The sequence below is a fragment of the Micropterus dolomieu genome, linkage group LG21, assembly GCF_021292245.1.
Source record: "Micropterus dolomieu isolate WLL.071019.BEF.003 ecotype Adirondacks linkage group LG21, ASM2129224v1, whole genome shotgun sequence".
NCBI classification, from domain to species: domain Eukaryota; kingdom Metazoa; phylum Chordata; class Actinopteri; order Centrarchiformes; family Centrarchidae; genus Micropterus; species Micropterus dolomieu.
The window spans coordinates 20,726,269-20,747,968 of NC_060170.1; the positions used below are offsets into that span (position 1 = coordinate 20,726,269).

Sequence of the window (21,700 nt, forward strand, 5' to 3'; positions counted from 1 at the left end):
GCAGTATGAGAAAGTGCCCTAATAGCTTTCCATTTGCAATATTTCCTCTATGTTAGTCTTCCACTTCTGTCTCAGTCCAGAGCGGCAGCAGGAAAAAAAATACGCTTTTTCATTCCCCTGTCAGTTTGAATGTACCTTTCCAAATTGCAGATAGCAGGCGAGCGGAGCAGACTGAGACAGGAGGGACAGAACGCACACATGGGAGAGAGAGCACTGTGCTAATTTCTCTAATGCTCATACAGCTGCACTGTACCTCTTTGGTCATTACAAATATCAATGTAAAAAGTATATGAGCAGTCCTAATACCCTTCCTGCTGCAGCAGCTGTAATTTTCTTTGCCCTATTACATTTAGTAATGAAAAATCCACTTAGACAGCTCAACTTCTCTTTTAGACCTCCATCAAAATGAGCAAATGGTTTCTCTTCATGGCAAAAACATACCTCTTTACGTACGTGTGTGTGTGTGCGCGTGCGTGCGTGCGTGCGTGCATGTCTGCTGAGGCATAAGGATGTGGATCATTAAAGGAACAATAAATGATGATGAACTTGGACTTTGAAAACAATAAAGTACCTTCCGACTTTGTTTTTGGCTCATCTGGATGTATGGAGGGGATGATTTTTGTGATTTGAAAAAGCATGAATAAAGGATCCATTTTGTGCTCATATCAAACTTTTCAGGTGGTTTTATTTTAACCGACAAATGGCAATGGTCATGGTAAGCCCATTAAAACAGCAATATGTCAACATATAGATTTACTAAATCAGACAACTCATTTTTATTAACCTAGAGTCATTACATACACACATTCATAATATAAACTGGAAAAAAGACAAAAAATACATTCATGGATTTTGGAACTTCACTGGTGGAAGAAGTACTCAGATCTAAGTAAATATGCATTCCAGCTTTTACTTAAGTATGAGTATAAAAGTGTAAGCATCAAAATATATCAAAAGGAAAACCAATTTTGCAAATTAGTCTTTTATGTAATTGGATTATAATAATTATTGATGCATTAATGTGTAATTAATTTTAATGTTGCAGTTGTTAAAGGTAGAGCAGGATCATTACAATTTTGATTGTTTGATTTGTACAGTAATAATAACAATGATAAATATAATGATGATAATCTGAATCAGAAAAACAACATGTATCTAAAGCTGTCAAATAAATGTACAATACTTACCTCTGAATTGTTGTGGAGTAGAAGTATAAAGTTGCATAAAATGGAAATATTCAAATAAAGGCCCTGGTTGAGCCAAGATATGTATGCTTTGGCAGTCTGAGCATTTCCATTACATCCTCCAGCCAGAGTTTATGAGTGGGTACTGCAGTCTTTTTACATCTGAGGAGAATCAGTTGCCGAGTGAGCAGCGTAGAGAAAGCTACAACTACGGCTTGGTTAGCCTTGATCTTTAGGACATCAACATGACTGTGGGTGCTTGGATCACAAATTAAATGATTTGACAATTTTTGTCTGTCTTGAAACAATAGTCAGGTCAGGTGTTTAGAGTAACAAAAAAAAACAACCTCTATTTGATTTGTCTAACTTGGCCAGCTGGAACTCCATAGTGGCTTCAGATAAACTTTTGAATAAATGTTTGCATTGAAGGAAGACTGTGGATTTTGAAGGAAAACAGGAGGAATAATTACACCAAGAACAACCTGTTGCAATGTTCTCGCAGGCACCCGTCTATTGTTTGAAGGCAGACATGAAAAATTGTAACCTATCCCAATTTCCATCTTCTCCTGAAAGTAGAAGAGTAGATTAAAAGAGCAAAGTCTTGCCAATTTAGTACTGGTCAGGTGGAGCCTATGTAGTGACCACATGCCTGTTACATATTGAAGAGGAGCTGCATCCTTTTTCTAAAATAAATACATCACACTTTTGCAATGGGTCAATTTCCAACCACTTTAAGACAACACACGTTTAAACCCTTAGAAAACATATAGGTAATACATATTTGTTAAATATATTTTAATAGTCAAACTATTGTTGAACACTTATGTTCTTTGATGGAAGATTCTGAAATAAAGCTGTCAGACACGAAGTGTGAAGGGTAAGATATGAGAAAGACCTTAAAGATTTTGAAGATCTAATCTTGCAATTAAGGAGAAACAATTAATCCAGTCTTTGACCTCCAGTTGATGACTCAGGTGAATGATGGTTAACTAGACTTAATGGGAAAACCTATTAAAGCTTGGTGAGGCAACTCTGAAAGAGCACAGACAAACGATTGACAGGCCCACAATACAGCTGGCCTCTCTCTGCATTCTTCTCTCATACTACCAAGTCATTACTACCATTTGAATTTGAGCCAGATGCACTTGAGAAGCAGGACTTAAAAGAAAAGAAAGCAAAGGTACCATATAAAGAGACGAATGACTGATTTTGCTGTGACAAGGATAAGAATGGCTCGCTCCCCCCACTTGTCCTTTCTTTCTCCACAAAGACGAGGAAGCCTGACAAGCTGGCCATTAGGAAGGTAATTTCACAAGCTGTGCGGAGTGCTTTCGCTGCGCCCTTACACCTCTTGAACATCATGAAGCCTTGTTCTGTAGCCCTAGTTAATATTAAGAGGATACACAGACTGGAAAAGACTACAGACAAACAAGCAAATGAAGGAAGTGTATCAAACAGATGTTGTGCTCAGGTCGTGGCTCTTTATACTCAGTGGCGCTCGGAAGAGTCAGTAGTCAGTCGTCAGCCAGCAGTTTAGGGTTTACACACTGTCACTGAATTCCTGTCATGAAGGAGATTATTGATCTTGGGTGATCTAGTCACATTTTTAGCTGGAGGCATCACAGTCCTATATGTCATTAGGGTGTAAATGTATGTGCACCTGTTTGTGTGTGTGTGAGTTAATGCCTTTAATTCATGAGGCAGGATATGAAACGAAAGGTCACCATCAGGAAACCATTGGGACAAGAAGGGAATTAAGGGGAAATGATATCCACCAGAAGAGATTACGAGGTATGTAGGTTACAGAGAGATGGAAAGAGGAAATACTCTGAATGGGGATCTTCTATGTAGAAAAAAACCCTAAAAAAACGTCACGTTTCAGCTCATGTCTGAGAGGATGTTGAAGTGGTTTTTACTCGCATTTGCGTAGACAGGACAGGCAGAAAAGTAAAGGCTGAAGTGACAGACCTCTAATCAGCATGAATCCAAATGACACCCGGTCTCAGGATTGTTACACACGCACACACATATACACAACACACCCAGGCTGTTTGGCATCTGCCTGTGTTGTTGCCGCAGTGAATGGCATGCAGAAGAAAAACTCTAGTTGTCTTGGGGGGAAAAGACAGTGTTTACTGCTAAAGGCTGTAAGCATAGAAAACTGATTTTTATCTGTGTAGGAAGTGAATGATTCATATCCTCCATGTTGGCAAACACCAGAATTAAATCATCCAAAAATAACATTGTCCAAATACATTCACAGATGATTTGCTCTTCATTGATTTCGCTCCTGTTATTCCCCGCATGTTGGATAATCATTTCCTTATGTAGTTTCTGGGAAATTAAATTAGTTACTTTGAAGAGGCTTATGAAATTACATTGTTTGATCTCATGTGTGTCCTTTAAGAAACATCTCGTGAAGACCTGTTGCAGTCTCCTTTTACCTTCTTTATTCAGGTAGGCTATTTCTTAAATCAAATAGTTGCCACTGGTTTGCTGAACTGAAAGTGAATACATAAGTGTTGTGAAACATGTTCACTGTAGACTTATTTCTTATTTAGCTATTTAAAAACCCATTACCAAGTGAAGGTTTCTCAGTGAACTCACACACAAATATTGTGCATAACGCAGGATACAGTAGGAGCTGCAACATTTGGTCAATTAATCGATTAGTTGTTTACTATTAAATCAATCGCCAAATATTTTGATCATTGATTCATCATTTTGAAAATGAAGGCTAAATTCTCAGACACCAGCTTCTTAAATGGGAATATTTCCTGGTTTCTTTATGACAGGGATATTCAATTAAAATTCAAAGAGGTCCAGTTAGAGAAAATTTCACGAAGCAAAGGTCCGGAACATTAACTTGCGTTATCATTCAGTAGTCTACCATAAGGTATAGCCCAGTTGTATCTCCATATGTTTTTAGTCAACAACTGACTGTCAAATCCATAGACTGTATATAAAGGTCAAATCAGACACTATTTCAACAATATTTACTGTCATGTCAGTTTTCACATAAAACTGAAGGGATAATAAATAATAACTGCTCTAATAACAAATTCTAAATTTAAGTAATCTAATGGCTGCATTTAAAAAAATTTTTTTCTAAATGTGCATCTTAAAAGAAATTAATTTTATTTGTTGCTCAATTTCAGAAAAAATAAAAACTAGCTTTGAGTGATTGAAGTTGAGTCTCAACCAATTTTATAATTAACACTCAACACATCTTAATAAATGAACAGCTTTAATACCTCCTCTTCTCTTTCATTCCCTCTTATACCACTTTCCTACTTTCTCTTGTTCAGTGAGAAACGTGAACTTTGGCTTGTCTTGCTATAATTGGAGATATTCTGGTTTTGAACTTCTGGCGTGAAGAATGTACATGCGAGTCTCTGTACATTCTTGTTTAAAAGCCATGTGAAATCTCTTTTCTCTCTCGTCTCCTCTCTTCCTCTGTGTGTCTTATCTCACTTGCGGACTTGACTCGCAATGCTCGCTCAGGGCCGTTAACGGCTCTGGCAATGCTTATCGGAATGCACAGATTTGATTGGCTGAGCAGCATCACATGAGACGATTAGAGCACATACAATTGGTCTGTGAGTTTCATGTGCCGCTGAACCAGTACAGCTGCGTGGGTTAAAATAGAAACGCTCCGTCATGAGGTAGTAATTCTCAACAATAGATCGGCTGTACGTCCGGGTCTGGACAGTACGGTGGCTGGGTCTGGATCCTGACCGCGGTCCGCCTAATAGTGACCTCTGCTCTATGATAATAAACTAAACATCTTTGAGTTGTGGACAGAGCAAGACATTTGAGCACGTCATCTAAGAAACACTGACTGACATTTTTAACCACTTTATGGACCAGACCAACTAATCCATTAATTGAGAAAGTGTTTAAAGATTAATCAATACTTAAAATCGTCGTTATTTGCAGCCCTACAGGATATCAAACATGTTCAACTCACATTTTTAATAAAGATTTTAATAATATACATAGCTTAGTATTGTCTTTAGTTACACAGGACTTGGTTCTGTGGCTGTAGGCTACACATCTCTTGCAAAGCAATTTATACCAAACTTAACTCCTTTATCACATTTTAGCATCATTAAAAGGGACAGCAGCAGTGTTGCTTTTACACTAGAAGTTCAACCTGGCAGACACGTTGGACAATCAGGTGGATTTCTCCTCTTTACTTTGTCACTTAAAAGATGACATACTTTATTAATCCTGCAGGGCAAAATTCAATGTTTTTTCACTCTATTTGTTGTAAATATTACTATTGATATTCTACACACATGCACAAACAGGACCTATACACATGCAACAACATATATAGTGCTGTCAGAGCAAGGGGACTGCCACTTGAGAACTTGGGGTTTCAGGGGTTTGTTAAAGGCCTTTTTCGGCAGTGCCCAGGAGGTGAACCAGGACCTCCCCAGCTACCAGTCCACACTCTATATCTCTGGTCCCAGCTGGACTTGAACCCGTGACCCTTCACTCCTTACAGACTGAGCTTTTGCAGCTGTGAAAGTGCTTCTAAACTCAAAAATATGTTTTGCTTAGTGTTGCTCCACTTGGATGTTTTACCTTCACTGTGCAGAATCATGTTTATGCAGAGTATGACACTAGAAAGCTGTTTTAACTTTAACACCTCAGACACAAATTGGAAGAATGACACTCATGTTTTTTAATGAATGCCTGTGAGTGTTTGAAGGAATAAATATAATTGTATTTTGGAGACCCTGTACTAAACATATACTACATTTACAGTAATCCTGCAGTCACTATGCTGTATTATAAAAGCCTTGGAGCAGAATTCTCAAAGCCAGGCCGAATATCCCATTTTGACCCATTACTAACACATAAATAAAGATTCTATCAGGGCATGGCTTTGTTGTAACAGGGGTGTAGTTGCCATGCCAATATGTTTCTATTTTATAATGAGTGACAAGAAAAAGTGTTTTCCACACTGGTCTCTCACCAGCTCTTTCTTAAATTGTAGGTTTATTCTTTGGAAACAGTAGGGTGCTAATGCTGCCGTTTTTGTGTGTGTCTAACTTTTCTTCGTCTCATTTTGCACAGGTATAGAACCTGAAGCAGGGGTTATAGGTACATCATCATTTATTTATGCACACTCACACAAACAAGTCTTGGATGTCTATGGGGACATTATCAAGTCTTATTAATGGAACTAATCAGAAATGGTTCAGCTGGCTGCTAACTGTTGCTCGTCCATTAGAATGCATTATCACACTCTTGCAAATGTCTTGTCCTGTAGCCATGTTTATTTTTCTATTGACGCCAGTGCTGCCTAATTATATTTTATTGAGCTCCCCATAATGTAAAAATGTTTAATCTAGTATCTAATGGATATTTATTTAATTTTTAGCATTAGGAGTAGTGGTCAGGTAATTTTGCTGCCTCTAAATCAATAGCTAACAAGGAGGATGCTAACAAAGTTAATATTTGTGGTTAATTGTTTCTACTTGGTACGTTTTTCTTAAGGTTTCAAGCAAGTGTTCAGTCTCAGTTTGCACAAGCCTGGACAAAAAGGATAGTTATGCATCGGCACTGTCTCGTAGATGAATACTTCTTGCCTTTTGGAATCGAAAATGTATAATTAGCTATTGTAACGTTGCAGTCCCTAAATTCATTTGCAGTCCTTTTATCTCCTTGCCAACCCTTAAAAATGCCTCCCATTTCAAGCTACTCATTTCATCTGTTGCTGAAGAAAACTAAGATGCCTCACTCTGAAATGATGAGCATTAATACAACAGTGGATGAGGGGGGAAAGGAGTAAAGAGGAGAATGAGGAGGGGGAGGGAGGAAAGAAGATGGAGGCAATATAACAAGGAAGGGCAGGGGTGGGGGTGGTGGCTGAGGAAGAGAGGAGTCTGCTGACAGGTGAAATGTGGAACAGACAAGGGTTTGTGAGAAGCAAGAAGACAAGTATATTTTCATCTATTTTCTTATTTATGTCCTCACTCTGTTTTTGATTGTATGGCAGTGTCAGGGTTTTCAGAATGAGTGCAAAGCAGGGGTGAGCCCAAACACAAGACACAGAGCAGATTCAGTTCAAGGAATTTTAATCCAACAAAAACCAGGTTCTCAAGCTTACAGGCAATAGACTGGAACATCCAGAAAGACAGGAGGGTTGCACAACAACCAGCAGACAGAACACGCTTCCAAACAACACAACTGAGTGTAAATGCACTACAATGACTGGACAGGGAATGAACAGGAACACCAAACTTTTATACACAGGAACTAAAGAACAGGGCGGGAGCAACACAGGCAGGCAGAGACCGCAGGGGAAAACGTAGAGACAGGCAGGCAGGCAGATTACTGAGGGGGAACAGACCTAACACAAGTTACTGAACACTAAACAGACATAAACGAAGACACAGAACTAAACCTAAGATACATGACAGATAGGTACAAGGTGAGCTAAACAGAACCTGCAAATGAACAATGAAATAAACAAGACAAGACTAAGACTTTTAGGGGCTGAGACCAAGTCAAAACCAAGACAGAGGGTGGGTCAAGACCAAGACCAGTTCCCCATATTACATGACACACAATAAAATGTGGAATGAGATCATAGGTACTTCTCTGATTGAAAGATCCACATTACCATTAAGGCCCTGTCTACACGAACACGGGTATTTTCAAAGCTGTGACTTTTTCTACTCTAAATAAAATCCAGAGTCCACAACGAGACCGAGACAAGACTGAGTACCAAACACAAAAAGTGGACAGGGAGACTTTTTGTCTCTACAACACCAGACACATGTTGCCCCAGAAGCTCAAAATCAATTGCACAGACAAAATTAGCTTCATGTATGTTATGTGTTTGAGTTTCAAAGTCATAAAATAAATGTTTAGTCTGTGGCTTTGTTCAGGATGTACATATATAACACTGATGTTGTATGTCTGATCTTAACAGATCTCCACACTGACTGCAGAGGTCTTCTGTCTGTTCCAGAGGCCCAGCTGAAAGCTAAATGGGACAGAGCAGGTGACTTGTATGTTTATTTTGCTGCCTTTGTGAAGTACTTTGTAACCTGGATTTTAAAAATATAATTATCATTATTTATTTAAATATATCTTTTATTGTTTACCATTTGGTGTTTATGGCCCACAGCATTTGTTCTGTGACTTACTGAGTACAGACAGCTGCAGTTGTCACAATATTTAGTGATCACATGATCTAAATGTATTGCTATGTTTGTGTCTGGTAGAACAAATGCACCAGCAATCTGTGCAGCCTATGGGTTTTATATTTTGTTGGTTGTGACACTCTTCAGACAGGCATACATTGCAAATATATTGATGTTTGTGTTATGTCTGAATTGTGTAAACAGCACTTTTCTGTTCTACTCACTATTCAAAGTGCTTTACAACACAAGCATTCATGCACCGATGGCAGATGCTGCCATTCAAGGTGCATGCCATTCAGGTACTCATCAGGACCAATACAGCACTTTCTATCCAAAGGCTCATACACTAGAGGAACTGGGAATTGAACCAGCAACTCTTACTTGACTTTACTTGACAACCATCTGAAACACCGCCACCCCATATGTTACCCTTGAAACAGTATTCACATATGTACAGGCTTCCAAAAAATTCTGTTTGTTTGTATCATGTAGTAATGATCCTGATAGTATTTTTGGGTGGGATTGCTCTCGTGTCTGGTACAGGTGCAGTTTTTCAGTGCCTTGATTGTGGTGAAAAACAAGATTTTTAAAAACCTGTATGCTGCAAAACATTTTGACACATGTTGAAGCTGGTGAGACTTTGTGATTTGTGCACACATCGCTGGACAGTGATGGACCTCTCACGGCAACATTTAGCACTACAAGGTTTGTTGGAAAATTGAATTGTTCTCAAACTGTACATCCTGATACTACATGAGTCTAGATGCTGTCTAGTTTCAACCTCATTAAATGTTCTTCTCTGTTAAATCATGTAGTTCCCTGCACGTCTTACGCCTTCAGCCAATTTGGTATTGTACTGTTTGCAGTTTATTTGATTTGGATATCTTTTAGCTCATTGGTTAATCTTCCAAGAGTCCACATTAAAACAAAGTGTGTGTTTGTGGTATGGTATTAGCTTCCATTTGAGGTGTTTTTTGGGCTTGGAGTTTGGCTCTACTGAGGCATGTTTGTGTTGTCATTGTGATGCAGGGTTACCTCCTATTTGAGGTGTTTGGGTTTAAGTATCTGGTTCTACAAATTCCGAGGTATTTCCTTTCAGTATACTAATTTTCAGCAAAAGACTCTCTGGTCAGTTCTACATCCTCCTCTTCTATTGCGTCAACTTCATTTTCAACATCAGATAACCTTTTGAGTGGGGATGATGTTTCATATTCAAGCCAATTTTCTTCACTGTTTGAATCTGTATCGTTAACCATTTGATCAATATCATCCCCTGTATCTGACAAGCCCTTGCAGAAAGAGGAGGACTCATAATCATTTTCACTATTGCTTTCATCGCCGCTGATTACAATACGATTGCCATGTTTTGATTTGAGTATGCATTTGCAAGCCATCATTAAACACCACAAGATAAAATAAGTGATATAAGACACAAATTAATTGTTTCAAATAGATGTCTCTCCTCTAGAGAAATCAAGATTATATGGTCTATAGTCATCTCATAGACAAATACATGTCTTGGTAAACTAACACCCACATGATTCAATGAGAGCTGACTGTAGAAACAAAATATAATTTATTGACCTCTGCCTCCTGCAGTTTTTTTGTAGAAAATAAATCTTGAACATTGAACATTTTATTCAATTTATTTTATATAAATAGTTTCAGATACATAAGCTCACTCTCAATATTCAGAAATGTTGAATTTTGAAACAAAACAAATCCTCCTCCAAAAATGAATCTAAAATTATTTTCTATTTATTATAGACAAAACATTTTATTGGAAAAGCCATATTGAGCATGTATGAAGATGCTTGGTATTTTTGGTCCATCATTCTTGTCATAGAATTCATTATTATAGTCTCATTTTTCCCTATACTTGCATTTACTGCAATATTGTTTGGGCTGCTGCATGTCCATCATATATAACCAAATTACTTGTGATTCAGAAGAGGTTTTTGAGAAAGATTTCACATCCCAACAGATAAGAGCCATCTACATTTCTTTTTAGAAAATATTCACTGCTGTCTGTTTTTGTCAAACATTCTGATGTTTAAACATGTGACTTGCAAACAAAATCTTCCTGATATTTCTCTTTTTTATATATAATCAGACAACCTCCAGTCCCTCACTAAACATTTAAAATGTTTGCAGGAATTAGAATCAAATTACCACTTACCGCCCATGGCTTAATACTGTGGGAAAATTTGGTGTAGAGGGGAAGATTTCATTTGTTTTTCTTGCCAATCCCTGCTAGAAAAGAAGGAATAGCACTTTTCTATTCAGTCAATGCTGATCACACCTCCAACCTCCTCTTTGACCCCCTTAGGAAGCTTCACCACCCCCAAAACACATCCTTTTTCCCATGAAGACACACACACACATAGAGGACACATATATAATAACGTACAATAACTAAAATACACAGCAAACACACTCACCCTCCCACTCAACATATTCTAATTTACAACCATTTTTTTATTTATTAACCATTTATTATTCATTTTTTATTGAGATTTGTCATTTGGTATATGTTGTCATGCATCCTCACTTGTTTTGATAATTTATTTTGTTATGGGGCCATTTTTAGTAAAGTACCCATTGAGTTGTCTGTTCTATTTGATCTTTTTTCATTATTTACATTTACTAATTTAGCTGACGCTCTTAGCGACTTACAATTGCTTTATACAGTATGTCAGAGGTTGCACGCCTCTGGGAGCAGTGTCTTGCTCAGGGACACATTGATGTATGTGTTGCAGTGGGAATCAAACCCAGCCCTCCGACACCAAAGGCATGTGTCTTATCCACTGTTCCATTGCCACCCGTTATAAAGCAAAGCCCAAATAAACTACATTATAAAATACAGTGATCTTGTGACATTTTTAGAGCTTTCTTGATTTTAACCAATATTAATTATCCATTCTTCATTTTCAGACCAGCATCTGGAGACAATGGATGTTTTATAGAATAGACTTTACTGCTGCTGATTACCAGGTTTGCGAGTGTCCGCTGCTGTGAAACTACAGAGAAGCCTGATTTATTGCAGCATTTGCTGCAGTGACTGCGTAATAATCTATTCTTTCTCCATTATGATTGTACTTTTTGTTGCTCTTTCTGCTGTAAATTATTGTTCTCATTTTTTCTTGTTCTCTTTCTAAGGCATTTAGCATGATCTGCTATAGGCCTATTAAGTGCTTTGACTTATTCAGAAACTATTTTTTGTGTATTCATTCTACTTTGTTTTAACCAAACAAATAAAAAAAGAAAAAAACGATAATACTTTTTTTTTTAACAGAAAAAAGTACATTTCTTCTTCTCTGAACCTCATTTTACAGTTTTACATTTTCATGCTCATTCAGATTGCTCTCAATGCAGCTGATATTCAGATGACAATTCCAGGCTGATCCAAGGAAATCAGCATTGAGACGGGCCTGATGCACAGTTTAGCTTACAACTAAGATGTATCCCCTCGTCGCAAGGAGGTCCTAATGCATCCTCAAGGACCCTCCACCTGCTCTCTGCTGCCTCGGTCACCATGGAGATTTGCCTAATTCAGCAAACGATAGGGTTAAATAAAAGTACACATTCAGAAGAGCATGAACAACAGCGAAACATGTAAACACTTGTTGGATGCCTGGAACAACGGACAGCATGAAATAGGGGGACTAGACATGATGCTTTCATGTGCTTTTAAAACTCACATCTTTCCCATCCTTCACTCAAAAAAAAGAGAAAAGGTTGGAATCATGTTTTAGAAGCTGTTTGTGGAGGGACACTAAATGGAATCTGAAATGATGGAAAGCTGGACAGTAGAGCTGGTGGAGGGATGGTACGAATGTAAAGCCTGAATAGAATTAAAAAATTAAACAGCACTTAATATTCTTTGGGCCCCCGAGGTCATTAGGGGAGCAGCATGCTCTCTAAATTAGAGTAATGAGGAGTTTGGTACCCAGCTAGCTAGATGAAAAAGAACATAAGAAAAGAGGGGAGTTTTGGATAAAGACAGAAAAGACAAGATTCTTTGAATGAGAAGGAGAGAGAGCAAAATTCACCCGATTTCAATCACAAATATCTAATTGCCTCTATAGGTTCAGGAACAGTCCTCTGATGAGTTTGTGTGCAGAATACGTTTGAAACACTCAAAGGCACAAGGGGGTAAACAGTGCAGGGAGAGGTGGGAGTGGGCCGTCAATGATACGAGAAAGAAGAAGTGAGTGAAAGAAAGAAAGAAAGAAAGATAAATGTGTATCACACACTGCTGCTCTGATCCCAGCATGTGTCCATCTCTGTCCCAGCCAGACTCCCTGCCTGGCCCCCAGGGAATTTATCTGTGTGTGTGTGTGTGTGTGTGTGTGTTTGTGACTGATATAGTGTGAATTAGTCATCAAGCGTATGTGCACTGGTGTGTTTTTGTGCATGCTTGGATGTGCGTGTGTGACTGTGTGAGCTCTCCCAGCAGGGGTGAAAGCACATGGGATGAAGAGCACATGTGGCTAAACACACATTTAGTCATAAAACAGTAGCTCGGTACAGGTTTTTCTCAGAACCTGCTGCAAACGTGTGTTGTTGAAGGCATTAGCAGTCAGCAGAGCAAATGGCAATCAAGAATTACTCCCGAATCTCCAGCACTCCCAAATGCAACTTGCTTCTGATCTTAATGATTAAATATGCACCGTGTTCTAACTTCTGCCAGGCCTTGAAAAGATGGTCTATGAAGTCCTGACAGACAGAAGGACTTCATGCTGAGCAAATTCAAAGAAGAGCTATCCAAGAAAAACAATGTGCAGTGTCATGATCCGGCTGTACCAGCCTCTCAGCCCTAGTGTTTCCTGTGTTGTCCTCTTCCCAGTGCTCTGTCACCTGTTTGTTCTGTGGTCGTTGTGTGTCTGGGTGCTCCTCTCCTCTCTAGGCTCCAATGATCAAATCACCTGTGGATCCTCGACGTGTCATTCTACAATCAAGACCTGCAATACTGGCTCAACAATCTGCTAAGTACTCTTTTGTTTCGCTTGTTTTACTCACTGCTGTTCCTGACGCCTGTGTTTTTCTCATCTGTGCCTTAGGTCTTGGTTCCCAAGTGAGGAGCATTCTGTGTTCCTGTATTGTTCTACAAGCACTCTGTTTTTGCCGCCAGCCATGCTCACTGCGCCGGCCTGCCCGCTCTCAGAGACTCTATGCCCGGATTTCATCATTTCACACTTTTTGTTTGCTTCTACTCCAGCCTCAGTGTCCACAGTTGAGTTCTCAGTTCCTTCAGCCCTTAACTGTCAGATATTTATATACATAGAGATACACTGATCAGCCATAACATTATGACCACTGACAGGTTAAGTGAAAACCATTAATTATCTCGTTGCCCTGGCACCTGTCAGTGGATTGGATATATCAGGCAGCAAGTGAAAATTTTGTCCTCAAAGTTGATGTGTTAGAAGCAGGAAAAATGGGCAAGCATAAGGATTTGGGACTTTGACAAGGACCAAACTTTGATGGTTAGATGACCGGGTCAGAGCATCTTCAAAATTGCAGCTCACTCACTGTACGGGACAGACCAGTCAGGGTGCCCATGCTGACCCCTTTCCACTGCCACTAATGCCTACAATGGGCACGTGGATGGCAGGGTGCGTGTGCGTCTCTTACCTGGGGAACACATGGCACCAGGATGAACTATGGGAAGAAGACAAACCAGCGGAGGCCATTCATGCAGATATTGACATGACATGTACCACCTACCTAAGCATTGTTGCAGACCTTGTACACCCTTTCATTGAGACGGTATTCCCGCAGTGGTGTCTTTCAGCAGGATAATAAACCCTGCCGCAAAGCAACAGTGGTCCAGGAATGATTTGAGCTAGATACCACAGCACACCTGCAGAGGAGTCCATACCTAGACGGGTCAGGGCTGTTTTGGTGGCAAAAGGGGGACTTATTAGGCAGGTGGTCATAATGTAATGGCTGATCTGTGTACATGAACAGTTAGAACACAGTTAGCTTAGTTTAGTATAAAGACTGGAAACAGGGGAAACAGCTAGCCTGGCTATCTACATTGGTAACAAAATCTGCCTACCAGCACCTCTAAAGCTCAGTAACTCAAACATGTTTTTTTAATTTGTACAAAAACTGTAAAAACAACAATTTGCTGTTATTTACCGGGACCAGTTGCCAGGCAACCAGTAGAGACTCAAGGTAGTTTCTCGTCTGGACCAATAAATAGTCCAGCACATGGGCTCTAAAATGTTGGTTTTCCGCTTTGTTTTTGTGGAGATTAAACAAATAAGATATGATATGTTAATTAGCGAGCTACCCTACTTCCTGCCCCCCTTCTTATGGCGCCCTTGCTCAGACCACACCCATACTCAAACTCTGCTTCATTTTGATCTCAGTTCATACCTGTAATGTTTCATGACTACATCTTGTATGGTTATGATGCTATCGCCATGAGAAAATCTGTCCACAGACAGACAGACAGAAAGACAGACAGACAGACAGAGACAGATACCCAACAAGGTACTCAAAACCAGTTCCCCCTACAGTAGGTGTGTCACACACACACAGACTCACAACATGCAAACAATACCAGCCACGCTGTAGAAGCGGGGAAGAAATGAGTGAACATGTTATTTATCGAATTTGCATGTTCTCACTTTCCTCCCTCAGACCTCAGACAAGCAGGTTACGTGAATTATAACTCTAAATTGCTTGTAGGTGTGAACTGAGAGTGTGAATGTGCGTTTCCATAATTGGAAGTCTTGTGATAGACAGGCAGTTTAACCATGGTGTCTGCCTAGTGGTTCTCAAATGAGGGTGTGAGGTCTCTTAAGCTGCCTTTCAACCAAAGGAACTATACCCCAGAACTAGGAACCTTTGGAGGAACTCACTGCTTTTCCACTGAAGGGACCAGGGTCTAAATTTAGTTCTAGGATCTTTATTTTACCCCCCAAAAAGTCTCTGCTCAGGGGGTAGTACTTTCCGAAAGTACCGGTGGTTTGGGGGGTGGGGCTTGCCTTGCAGTGATTTTATGAATGGGCGAGTAGAGGCTACTGGCTTTAAATCGAGCATGTCTGGTGTTTTTCTACAACTGCTCCTCTCTTTTCCACCGTTGTTTGCAAACCAATAAATCACAATCAACAGTCAGATAGCCACACAAGTCTCGCCGATGTCCGCCCGAGATCGTACGTCGGCATTAAATGTATTGCTCGGAAATAGCAGCCAGCGTGTAGCGGTCCAAAGTTGTTGTTTTAAGTTTTCATCAGTCAGGAAGTTTTTACACAGAGCCGAAGTCGGTCTCCTCTTCTCCAAAACAAGCAGAACAGCTGATTACAGCAGGTAATAAAGCTTGTTAAAAATCCCGTTCCTCTGACGTGAGTGCTGCAGCTGATCTGCTGCTCTTGTCAGCTGGAAATGTTTTAATAACCTTCCAAACTGTCGCGATTTTACTTTTGTGTTGTTTTCTCTGTGCTTCAGTTATTTTAGGAACTTGATGTCTTTATCGAGTTTGTTGTTAAATTTGTAATTAACTTCATCTGACAATGTCTGACAGTGTCTCTCCATTATACTCCCCACACAAAAAAGCTGTTTTTAATGGTCAAGCATAGCCTGTAGTTATTATATTCCAGTCAAATCTGATGTTCATTTATAAATTTTGCTCATGGATAGTGGTTACTAAATAATGATGCCTGTGCATCGCTTTGTACGTCAGCTGGTTAATTTGCCTAATCTTCGCAGGTCCTTAGACCACGGTGGAAACACACACAACAATGGGCTCAAGTCCAGTGACTTAAAAGTCCCTGGTACTTTTGGTGGAAACATGGCTTTAGAGTTATTGTCTTAGAGTCATTGTGGTGTGGGGGAGGGGCAGGTGATGACAAGGGGGAAAGGTGTTTCAATCAAATTCAATTGGGCAAATTTGTTGCTCCCCCAATTTTGGTGATGATTGACAAGAATTCAATCCGTTTAAGTGTGTGGTGGTGGTGGGTGTGTGTGTGTGTGTGTGTGTGTGGGGGGGGGGGTGATGTGTTTTGGCTTCTTAAGGGGTGGCAGGACAGAAAACTACTAATACTGCTGTATCTTAATGTGTGCAGGAATAACTATTTCAATAATTGCAATTTATTTTGTTGGTTGGACAAAACAGGCATTGTGAAGGTGTCACGCTGGGACTATGCACATTTTTCCAAACTAAACCATCAATTAATTGATGAAATTAAATTAAAATTAACAGATAAATCCATAAGAAAATAGTCAATATTTGCTGTCCGATGCAAAATAGTTAAAATGATCTCCACTTCAACCAACTACAACAGTAAAATGCTTCTTTTACTCAAGTAACATTTTCTATGCATTTATTTCTAATGTTGTATTAGTACTTTTACTAGTAAAAGATCAGAATAATTCCTCCACCACTGGACATATTAAGAGTGTCTCATTTTTTGAACAACCTCCAATCAAAAAGTGAAACATCACCATAGTCATGTTTTCTGGATTTTGATTATGTCGGTTGTTTAAATTATTTATCCAGCCTATCAAGAAAAAAACAAATGAGAAATTATTGACAAAAAACAGTGACATGTAGTCTGTCTACAGATGCACAGACCACAATACCCTATGAATCTCTGGAAATAACATATTGCATCACTCAGAGATGATTTCATGACAAAGGTTGTCCAGTTTATTGAATTTAAAGCAAAAATACTTCTAATACAATGTCATTTTGTTTCCATGACATATTCTCTTTTAATTTTCAGACATTGTAATGTTTGATATAGGGGTGGCAGTGGCGCAATGGATAAGACCCGGGTTCAATCCCCCACTGTGACCCATCCACCATTGTGTCCCTGAGCAAGACACTTAACCCCTAGATGCTCCAGAGGCGTGCGACCTCTGACATGTATAGCAATTGTAAGTCGCTTTGGATAAAAGCGTCAGCTAAATGATTAAATGTAAATGATATGTTTAATTAAAAAGGTCAATACACATTAATAAATGATTTTTACTTCTCACAGCTTTGTTTCTCTAAATACAGTTTAACTTTATTATGCAAAATAAAAGGCCCTATTCCCACACACATAATGTTGTTATATTTTAGTAATTACACGTAACGGACATGCAAACAAACTGAAACACTGCAAGCTGTTCCCATCCCTGAGGTTTTGTACAGTTTAGTGGATTGAAAACAAAGCACTTTAAAATGGTGTAACCTCTGGGCATGTTGGTGTATAAATTATGTTAATTTGACTAACATGATCACTATTTTTGTGGGTAATTTTCTGATGAGAAACATGCCTCTCCACTGTTCACCACAATTAATGTTCCAGAGCGTCTGTTTGTCTGCACACATTTGTCAGGGATTCTCCTGTTTAATTGCTCACTCCGAGCCAAGACACGTCCATGTAATTATGTGTCAACGAGCAATTAAAGCATGAATTAAAGTTTGTTAAGCAGAGAGCATATCATGGAGAACAGTGATCGATCGATCTATCTATCTATCCCCTCCTAAACTGACTGTGTCACTTCCTCTTTCCATCTTCAGTTCTCCTTCTCCCCCCCCACTCCCATCTCTGTCTTTTCTAATCATCCTTGTAAGTGTCTCTGTGACTCCTTCCAAACTCCAGTTTCGATCAGTCTATTTTTTAGCGATACTCTATTCACCTCCATATGTGGCCTCTCTCCTTCCATCCGTTCCTTTTCCTCTTCCTTTGTGTGCTCTTTGGAGTGCTGGTGGATGACAACGTCATCTCCATCATTCAGTTTCTCTGTACTCCTCTTCATCCCCGTCTCCTTCGGTTGAAGTGGTGCTACATGACAATTCAATATCCACCATTCTCAGTCTCTTAATACTGACCCTCTTCATCCTGTTTTTCTATATCTGTTTCTTACTTTTTACTCTATCTATCCACCTTTCTCTTTCCTTCCATCCTCGTATCGACCTCTGTGTGGCTGCATTAAAAGCAACATTAAAGTGTTATAAAAACAGGGAGATAGGATTTTACTGTCGATGTGCGCATTATGCTAAAGCAAACCTGTACAATAATATCTTTAATTTTGAAATTTAGGGAAAAGTTTTTAGTGAAACAATTTTTTTATTAGATTTGCACACTTTTAGGCTTTCAGACAATTATTCCAAGATTGCAAGTTTAAATTTTTTTGGTATAAACTATGTATATCTCATGCGTAATACATGCATATTTCCCCAGAATGAAATAATAGTGTGAATGTCTTTTGTCCATTTTGAAAAAAAGTTTTGGTTGCTCTTTAGATATTTGATAATTTACTGTAAGTAACAATTTAAACTGTAAGGCACAACAATTACTGTTATGTTCAGCCACATTATTTGATACCAGTTTATAGTTATTTAATTACTTAATTTTTTTTTTATTACGATCATTTTCACACATCACATCTTCCTGACTCCTGAAAATTCCCAGAGACATGATATTTGCTTTTCCCTCCTGATCTGACAGCTCCATGTTCTTAAAGACACTTTTTCTTGACGGTGCTGACTAACTGTGATTTTTTTTTATGGGGGACACATGGTAACACAGAGCCTAAAAATGTCCTGTGCGACAGCGTCTGATGGCTGAGTCTAATGTTCCCTCTCTGCGGGTGTGTGAAATTCACATGTGAACACACCTCCTGCCCGCCAAGAAGGGAGCCATCTGACCTTTAGCTTGTGGTGGATTTAATGAAGATTCATTTGCCGTCTCTTTGACTGTATGCTCATCTCACACATGCAGATGTTGAAAGCGCACACCCATGACACCATCTTCTTCGTCCAGTAGGCAGTCTGAGTGTATAATTTCTGTCTTATTCTGTATTAATGAGCCAGTGACTTGGACAATCTGCTTGCCAGTCAAGCCATTATGGATGACTATGGTAGGAGTTGAATCCGACATGCACTTTGGTGTATGTTGCCAAATGGGAAAAAGAAGACACCAGTGACATCCAGTGGCCAAGGAGTAGGCTACAGTGCTTTTACTTCTCACTGTAAAACTTGGCCCATTCAGGCATTTGTGTGTTGGTAAAACATTGCACTGAGGCCATTGTCCATGACATCCATTAGAAGAAATAACAGATGCAGGCAGCACACAAATACATACATACAACAAATACATACAAAAGACAAATGAGACAACACACGTTAGCTGCCCGAATTATTGTTCTAAAATTTGTACTAAAATTTCAAAACCATATCTCTATTTTTCAAAAACCCATTTCCCTAAACTCTACATAAAAATCCCTTCATTTCTTTTTACATTTGTTATTTCTTTTGTGTTCATCATGTGAAAAGGTTTTTGAAGGGGAGAACCACAAGCAACGTTACTAATAACCAGTTTTTGTAGTATTGTTTTGGATTTATCTCACCATTGTGTAAAACTGTGTTGTAGTGTGTGTGTGTGTTTTTGAGGGCTTGTGTGTTATGTCTGAGGGCAAAGTTTGGTTTTTCAGCAAGATTGAATGGTTGGCGATTTGAGTGGAGAGGTTCATTTTGACCTGAAAATAGGATGTTTGGGGAATTGGGTGAGAAGTTGCAGATTTGTGTTTAGAGTTTCGAGAAAAAGAGGCATCATTTCAAGAAATGTGTTTAAGCAATTGAGAAAAACTGTAAAAAAAAAAAAAAAGAAAGAAAAAGAAAAAAGAAAAAGAAACAGTGGTGAAAGACGTACTAGTAATTAGTAAGTAGTAATACCACAGTGTTGAAATACTTTAAGTAAAAGTCATGCATGAAAACTTTTATCAAAATAAACTTAAAATATCAAAACTAAAACTACTCATTATGCAGAATGTGAAGGACCACGGTTGAGTATTTTTGATAACTTTATATACTTCTGAGTAGCTTGTGAATTTCCTCCCAGGGATCAATAATGTCTTATCTAAATCTTCATTGCATCACAGTTTATTTGTTGATTGTATTTTGTCTCATTAATTTGAATATGCAAAGTAGCTACTAACAAAATGTCTCAAATAAATGTAGTGGGGTAAAAAAAATACCGTGTTTGCCTCTGAAAGGGGAATTGGAAGAATAAAGTACTTGAAAAAATGTTAGGTACAAGGACCTCAAAATTGTGCTTAAGTACAATCCAATGCTTGAGTAAATTGACTTTACTTGACTTTCCACCACTGTAAAAAAGTCCAGTTGTCTTTAACTTACTATTACTTCTCAGTTCTGGGAAACCTGTTACTGATGGGATAGTGTTACTTTGTATCAGCCACTATAAAATTAATTTAGATATTATATGTAAATCATAATTTTTTATATCCTTTGTGCAGACAAACCATTACACTCCATCTCACGGTCACTAACATGAATTTTATTTAATCAAAACCTTTATACAGACGTCCGTGCTTTTGATTTTTGTCACTAGTGATGTACTCTATTCCTTTGTCTTGTCACACACACACGCACACACACACACACACACACACACACACACACACACACACACACACACACACACACACACACACACACACACACACACCTGTTATAGAGTTGTGTGCTGGTGCTGGTGCTGGTGGTTATACTGGTATTGCTGAACTCTGTGATTAGGATATGTGGATAATGAAAATCAGGAATGTACAACATACCTAGAAACTCACAAAGCATAATAAGCGAGCACACTTGAGTGACTTGAGTTTTCAATTTCTAACCTGGGTTGGTCAAAACTGAAGTCACATTGTCAAAACTCTTCACACAGTCAGTGCAACAGAAGTGTATGTGGACCAAACTGTGAATCATTTTTCATTGCTTTTACCCTTTCTCCAAAATTCATTACTACTTCACCACCTGCAAAACACTGTATATCTGCAGCACATTTTTCAAATGCTAACACACTGTGTCCAAAACTGTTAAAAACACATTCAAAACAGATTGATGGTAAATGTACTGCATTTCTGCAGTGACCAGATTGAAATAAGTAGAAAATCTTAGAACACAACACAAACATAGCTGATAACAATTTCAGTTGAAAGCCTACCTGTGTTTAGTCTTGTTACCACACGACAAAAGGAGACAGCTTCAGATGGCAATAGTTTCAAAACAAGGATCAAGGAAGACAGGTTGGTGGGGAAAGAAGACTGGCAAGGGGAAGGATTTGTGGAAGACAAAGGAGAGGAGAACCAAGAGCGGTGGTCTCTGATGAGATAAGGGTCACAATTATTGACCATGTTGTAAACCATGGTCTCTCTTTGAGAGAGGCTGGTTTAAGGGTGCAACCAAATCTGCTACATATTACGGTACAAATCAGTATGTTTACATTTTTACATGTACTGCCGTTTTACAGTAAAATTTATTGATTGTTTGTTTAGTGTTTTACTGTAGGATACAAAGGTTGCCTCCCACAGGATGGAGAGGTAGAA

General features: G+C 38.8%; 1 long non-coding RNA gene across 1 annotated transcript; it reads left to right on the top strand.

Annotated features, from left to right (window-relative positions):
• The first annotated feature begins 8,159 nt into the window (after positions 1-8,159).
• On the top strand, positions 8,160-11,421 carry LOC123959700. Its single transcript, XR_006822379.1, has 3 exons — positions 8,160-8,208; positions 8,894-9,055; positions 11,285-11,421. It is a non-coding gene; the product is annotated as an uncharacterized LOC123959700 (long non-coding RNA).
• Positions 11,422-21,700: the final 10,279 nt, after the last annotated feature.